Below are 7061 nucleotides of genomic sequence, written 5' to 3' on the forward strand. Positions count from 1 at the left end.
TTCCTCCATGCTTCCATTAAGAAATTCCTCATAGAATGCCATTTCCTTGCATGGTGTACCTACTTTATCCTTGTTCAACAAAACATTCTCAAGAGCATCTTTAGAGGTGAGGAAGTGCTGATGCATGGAAGACACAACATGATCAAGTGAATCAATCATCATGCAATTTTCTAGAGAAGAACATGGATACTTTATGCTTTCATTCAAATCAAAATCAATGACCTCATCTCCTACCTTAAGGGAAATCTTTGCACTCCTCACATCAATCATAGCACCCGAGGTAGCAAGAAAGGGTCTACCTCAAATGATTGGAATGGTAGCATCTTCATCCATTTCAAACACAACAAAATCCACCGGGAACACAAACTTCCCAACCCTCAATGGAACATCTTCTACCTTACCTTTTGGAAACTTGATTGACCTTTCGGCTAATTGTAAGGTAATGTTAGAAGGTAAGAGTTCCCCTAGTTCAAGTCTTTGATAAACCGAATATGGAATTAGGCTCACACTAGCTCCCAAGTCACATAAGGCATTATCAATTTGCATCTTGTTAATGGCACAAGGGATGGAGAAGTTTCCGGGGTCTTTCAATTTGGGTGGCATTTTGTTCATGATGATAGCACTACAATTTTCGGTCAAGTTGATAGTCTCCACAACCTCACAAGTTCTTTTCCCACTCAAAATGTCCTTGAGGAATTTGGCATAATTTGGCATTTAGTTGATCACATTGGTAAAAGGTAGAGAAAGATGAAGTTGTTTTAGCATATCAATGAATCTCCCAAATTGTTCATCCAATTTGTAACTCATGAATTTTTGTGGGTAAGGGAGCTTGGGTTTCACAATTTCTTTCTCTACTCTCACCTCTCTAGGTGTCTCAACCACAACCTCATCCAAAGATGCCCTATCCCCCTCATTCTCAACCAAGGCTTCCTTAGGAATCTCCTTATCTTCACCCTTCCTAGGCAATCTCTCGTCAAGAACCTTACCACTCCTTGTAACAATAGCATTCACGGGTTTCTTGGGATCAAGACCTTGGGAAGGTAAAGAAGAAGGGCTTGCATGATCTTTCAAAGCATTAGCAAGTTGAGAAATTTGGTTTTCAAGCATTTCATTGTGGGTCATCATTTCATTGAACTTTTTATCACTAACGGCCATGTATGTGTTCAACAACTTGGTTTGATTCTCAATTATTTCTTCCAAATTGGTCCTAGGTGAAGAAGGCTGTGAATAGGAATTTTCACCTTGAGTCCTTGGAACAAATCCGGGTGGGGGACCTCTTTGAGCATTATTTTGAATATTTCCCCTCCCTTGATTGTTTCAAGTACCCCTATTTTGATTTTGACCATAACCTTGATTATGGTTACCACCACCTTGATTATGATTACCACTACCTTGGTTATGATTTCCATAACCTTGGTTTTGATTATCATAATTTTGGCTTTGATTTTGGCCACTATAACCTTCGTTATTATAGCTACCACGAGAACCTTGGTTCCCTTGGTTTCTATAACCACCACCTTGGTTATATTTGTCAAAATTGCCTTGGTTTTGGTAATTCCTATTCCATTGACCTCTTTGATTATCAAACCTTTGAACATTATTATTTGACACATAATTCACATGCTCACTCTAATTGTTATCAAACTCATCAACACATTCATTAGGACAATTACTAGAGTCATGATCATACGATCCACATACATCACAAAACAAACAACCCATAGGCATATTATGTGAAGAGGGAGGGGGTTGAGAGTTAGAAAGAGTACCTCTCCCCTTAAATTGGGAGGAAAGATTCGAAGCTTGAGAAGAAGAAGAAGCGCTCTCCAACTTAGCTTTGATTGCGGTCGCCTCCTTTCCCAAGTTTGTCATTTGGGAGGAAAGGTTGTTGATCGCATTTAGATGGTCCACCGAGTACAATGAAGATTGCTTACTTGAAGAGTCCCTCTCCCCATCTTGCCAATCTCTATAGTACGTCACCACGTCCTCAATAATGTCCACCAATTCTTCTTCGGTCTTGTTCATGATAGGACCCCCGGCCCCCCCATTAAGGCATGACTTGCCTTGGGGACTTAAACTGCCATAGAAGATTTGGACCACTTGGTATGTTGGGATTCCGTGGTGAGGGCACTCCCTTTGATACTCTTTGTATCTCTCCCATGCTTCGTAAAGGCTTTCATTTGGCCTTTGCTTGAACCCTTAAATCAAGGCTCTTGCCTCCTCCGTCTTCTTTTAAGGGTAGAAGCGGGACAAGAAGGCCTTTGTAACATCATCCCATGTTCCTATGAGAGAGAAGGGGAACAACTTGAGGCGGATGAACTCTTTAGAAACTCCGTTGACTTTGATGGTGCTGCAATATTTCTCAAATTCTTTAAGATGGTTCAACGGGCTCTCATTCTTAGCCCCACTATATTGCCTCCTCTCAATTAAGGTGATCCTGGCCGGCCGAATTTCGAAATCATTTGCCGGTGTTGTAGGCAGAGCTATACCGCTCTCAAACCTATAAGCACCGGGTATTCCTAGCTCCTTCAAGGCCACTCTCGGATTTTCTCCCATGCCTTGCTCTTCTTCAATCCCTTCTTCAGTTGAAGAACTATACCCCAAGGATCGATTAGCTATTCTTCTCCTTGAGAGAGTCCTTTTGATTTCCGGGTCAAAAGGCACAATGGATCGATCACGAGCTCTATGCATGCAAAACTCAAAGAAAATATTAGTAGCACGGCTACAAGTGTAGCCTAAAGAAACAAAATCTTTTTGTATTTTTCAATTAAAATGAAGTATACTCAACAACAAAAGCTAAGCACCAATAGCATTCCCCGGCAACGGCGCCATTTTGACAAGAGGAAAATGTATGTCTTTATCTACCCTTCCCTCAAGTCAAACTAAATTTGTAAACACCTAACCAACCTTATATGAATATAGGGCAAGTTAAGGGTCGATCCCTAGGGAATGCAATGATGAAAACTAGAGTCTAAGTCAAGCTTCCTCGAAGATGGAGTTGAGATTATGGTTGGCACTATGGTAAACTAAAACAAGTCTAATCAAGTAAATCAAAGGTCTAAACACTAGGGATATGGGTTCCACATGCAAGTTCAATGATAATGCTAGTTTAGAGCGCAATCAATTAATTCAAGTATTGCAATGGACAAACAATAGTAGCAATCAAGAGAGTTCAAATGATATCTCCTATAGGCCAATCTAGGAGTCACTATGAAAGGCAAATCAAGAAGAATCACAAGCAAACCCAATCAATTAGAGCAACTTTCAAATCAATTGTTCATGTCATTAAGAGTTGCAATGCAATCTAGAATAATCTTATAGGTTGATCACTCCTAGTCTAATCAATCACATGCAAAACTATGTCAACCAATTTAATTGCAACAAATCAATCAATCAAAGAGCATCAACTATCAATTTCATTAATCAAACATGCTTCCCCCTTTCCCTAGCAACTAATCTACTCACTAATCATGGTGAAATTTAAGAACAAATAACTAGAAATTGCATTGATCATCATTCTATATTAAAATCAAAGAGAAATCAAAATATTCAACAATATCAAATTCAAATCCAAAGAAAAACAAGCAACAAGCATAAATCAAATAGCAAGTAAGTAAGAGATGAAAGAAGGAAGAGATTCTCACTAATATTGATGATTGAAAATGAAGAAATCCAAACTTGATTAATCAAATGTTGAGTTACAAATCCAAAACCAAGAACTTCTCTCTAACTTCTCTCTAAATTCTCTCTCTACAACTAAGCTAATGAAATATTATCAAAAAGTTGGTTTCAAAAAGGAATTACAATCCTATTTATAAGCAAAGAAGAAACCGGCAAATCCCGCGCCCTCTCTCGATGAATCCGCGGCCGCGGAGAAATGGGTATGGAACCCTCCGCGGGCTATCTGGGCAACACCCGCGCCCGCGGCCAAAGATGCCGCGCCCGCGGCTAATCCCATGCTCCCAAAACTCAATTAGGGGGCCGCGGTCTCTCTGAGACGGAGCGCCCTCTCCAAGTTTCCCGCGCTCGCGGAGAGCCCGCGGGGCAACCGCGGGTAGTTCCTGCCAAAATCTGGCCATTTGTGCTTCTTGAGCCCGCGCCCGCGGCTTCACTGACCCGCGCCCGCGGCCTGCTGGCAATACCTTGGAGACCTCTCCGAGGCCTCTCCAAGGCCTCTCTAAGCCCTCTCTAGCCAAATGCTTCTTCCTTGCTTAGTCATTAAGGTCCCAACTTGATTCCTTTGAAAAGGTGATTCTCCAAGTACCTACACAAGCAAAAAAAGAAAGGAAATAAAAGGGAAAAAAAAAGCCAAATAAAACGAAAACACGAGAAAAACACGAGAACCATAAAGACAAGAGGAGAAAGAGAAACTAAAGAAAAAAGGACCAAAAATAAGAGAAGAAAGCATGAAAAAGGGAAAGAAATAACCCTAAAAGACTACCCTATGAGTTCCATAAATGACACTCATCATTTGACTTTCATTTGATTCAAAAGGCTATGTTTGAATGTGTTTGAATTTCATTTTATTTAAAAATATTTGTTTGAATATGTTTGACTTTCATTTGATTTAAAAAGCTATGTTTGAATGTGTTTGACTTTCTTTTGATTAAAAAACCTTTGTCTGAATGTGTTTGACTGCATTTCGATCTAAAAAGATTTGTATAAATGTGTTTGACTTTCATTTAATTCAAAAAGCTTTGTTTGAATGTGTTTGACTTTATTTCGATTTAAAAAGATTTTTTTTAATGTTTTTGACTTTCATTTAATTCAAAAGGCTTTGTTTGAATGTGTTTGACTTTCATTTGATTCAAAAAACTTTGTTTGAATGTTTTTGACTTTTATTTGATTTAAAAAGATTTGTTTGAATGTGTTTGACTTTCATTTGATTCAAAAAGCTTTGTTTAAATGTGTTTGACTTTCTTTTGATTCAAAAACATTTGTTTGAATGTGTTTGACTTTCTTTTGATTCATTCAGCTTTTTTTTAATGTGTTTGTCTTTATTTCGATCCAAAAAGATTAATTTGAATGTGTTTGACTTTCATTTGATTCAAAAAGCTATGTTTGAATGTGTTTAACTTTCATTTGATTCAAAAAGCTTTGTTTGAATGTGTTTGACTTTCATTTGATTTAAAAAGCTTTGTTTGAATGTGTTTGACTTTATTTGAATTCTAAAAGGTTTATTTTAATGTGTTTTACTTTCATTTGATTCTAAAAGTTTTGTTTGAATGTGTTTGACTTTCATTTGATTCAAAAAGCTATGTTTGAATGTGTTTGACTTTCATATGATTTAAAAATATTTGTTTGAATGTCTTTGACATTCATTTGATTCAAAAAGCTTTGTTTGAATGTGTTTGACTTTCTTTTGATTCCTGTAGACAACCATTTGTGTCTCCTCAAAACCAAACCCGGTGATGAGTACCTGTCACGTCGAATCATAATCGAATGAAGTGAAAGTGTGGAAAGTTTTGTGTTGCGGATAGTTTTAATTCTTTTCTCTTCTCTCTGTTTGTGAAAACTTATTTTAAGAAAACAGCCAATCCAGTTTGGTTGGTCCATGATATGGGTCCAATAGTAATGTAGTTGGATGGGGCTTGATAAGAGCTTTCCAACGATATATTATAAGCCCAATTCCGATGAATATTGAGGAAGTTATGGCCAATTTACCAAACTGGGCCCGTATTAATTCTTATATGCGGCCCAATGTTCTAGGGGAGGGCCTAATATGATTTATTATTCCTAATGCAATTAAGAATGGTTTTAGTCTTCTAGATTCTTCTAGAAGATTCTTTTCATTCCTAATTCAATTAGCATTGATAAATTGACTTTTGTTGACTTTTCAGAGTTTTAATTAAAATCAAAGATCATTTTTGAGGAAAATATACAATTTTATCCTCCTGTACGGCAAAATATATCTAATTTTAGAAAACGCGTCAAAAACAGGTTTGGCGTCCAACGCCAGCCATTGGTGCCTGGAACCAAGCCTGGCGCCTGGCGCTAAGGCTGGCACCTGGCGCTAAGGCTGGCCCCTGGCGCTAAGGCTGGGGCCTGGCGCCAATTAGCTGGTTCTGGCGCTAGCTCTGTTTTTCGTGCGCCAATACTCTGCTTTGTTAATTTATCTTTTTGGCTGATTTTCTCTATAAATTACGTATTAAAAACTCCGTTTTCATTCACGAATTCTCATCAACATTCATCTACATTCACTTACAACCAGATTTCATCAATTCTCTAATTCTCTCTTTCATCAACTCTCATCAACTCTCATCAAGAATCTCTTGATTACTCTCTCTCTCTCTTTTTCTAAACTAGCTTTTCAAATACAAAATTCCGCATTCATTAGATCTAGAAACACCTAGGCATATTCGAAGTTGCCTTCGCCCTAGACGTGAAAGGTTTAATTTCTGAGGGTTTGGTCCCAAATCTCTCTTTCAATTATTTAATTTAATTTTTTTGATTATTATTTTCCTTGAAGTTACTAACGTGTGTATTTTGTTATTAGAAAGAGGTACGAGGCATCAAACTAAATACTTTAATGGTTTAATTGATATTATGATGTAGAAATCATGTTTAGATTGTTATTATGATATTCCTAGTATCATGTCTAGGTTACTTTTAATAATAAATAAGATTGTTACGATGCCTCCTATGTTCTTCCTAATATTTATGATTTTTAGTATCATGTTAGGGTTAAAGATTTGATTTTTATTTCTTAGTGACATGATAGGGTTTGTTATCAATCTTGTTAGTATCATGCCTAGAATCTAGCTATTATTATGCTTTAATATTAACATGAACATGATTATGATTATAATTGTTATAATTTATGATGATTATTATTATTATTATTATTATTATTATTATTATTATTATTATTATTATTATTATTATTATTATTATTATTATTATTATTATTATTATTATTATTATTATTATTATTATTATGATGATGATTATTTTATTTATGATGAAATATTATTAATATTATTATGATTATAATTTTATTATCATGATATTTATTTTTTATTATTATGTTGCTTGATATTTATTTATTGTCATTGCTTGAT

The 7061-nt window shown here is 36.3% G+C and overlaps 1 pseudogene; it reads left to right on the top strand.

The window, feature by feature from the left end:
- Positions 1–2113: 2113 nt before the first annotated feature.
- On the top strand, positions 2114–2212 carry LOC145633492 (small nucleolar RNA R71; annotated as a pseudogene).
- The last annotated feature ends 4849 nt before the right edge of the window (positions 2213–7061 follow it).

Source organism: Chenopodium album, chromosome 5 (assembly GCF_948465745.1).
Source record: "Chenopodium album chromosome 5, dcCheAlbu1.1, whole genome shotgun sequence".
NCBI classification, from domain to species: domain Eukaryota; kingdom Viridiplantae; phylum Streptophyta; class Magnoliopsida; order Caryophyllales; family Amaranthaceae; genus Chenopodium; species Chenopodium album.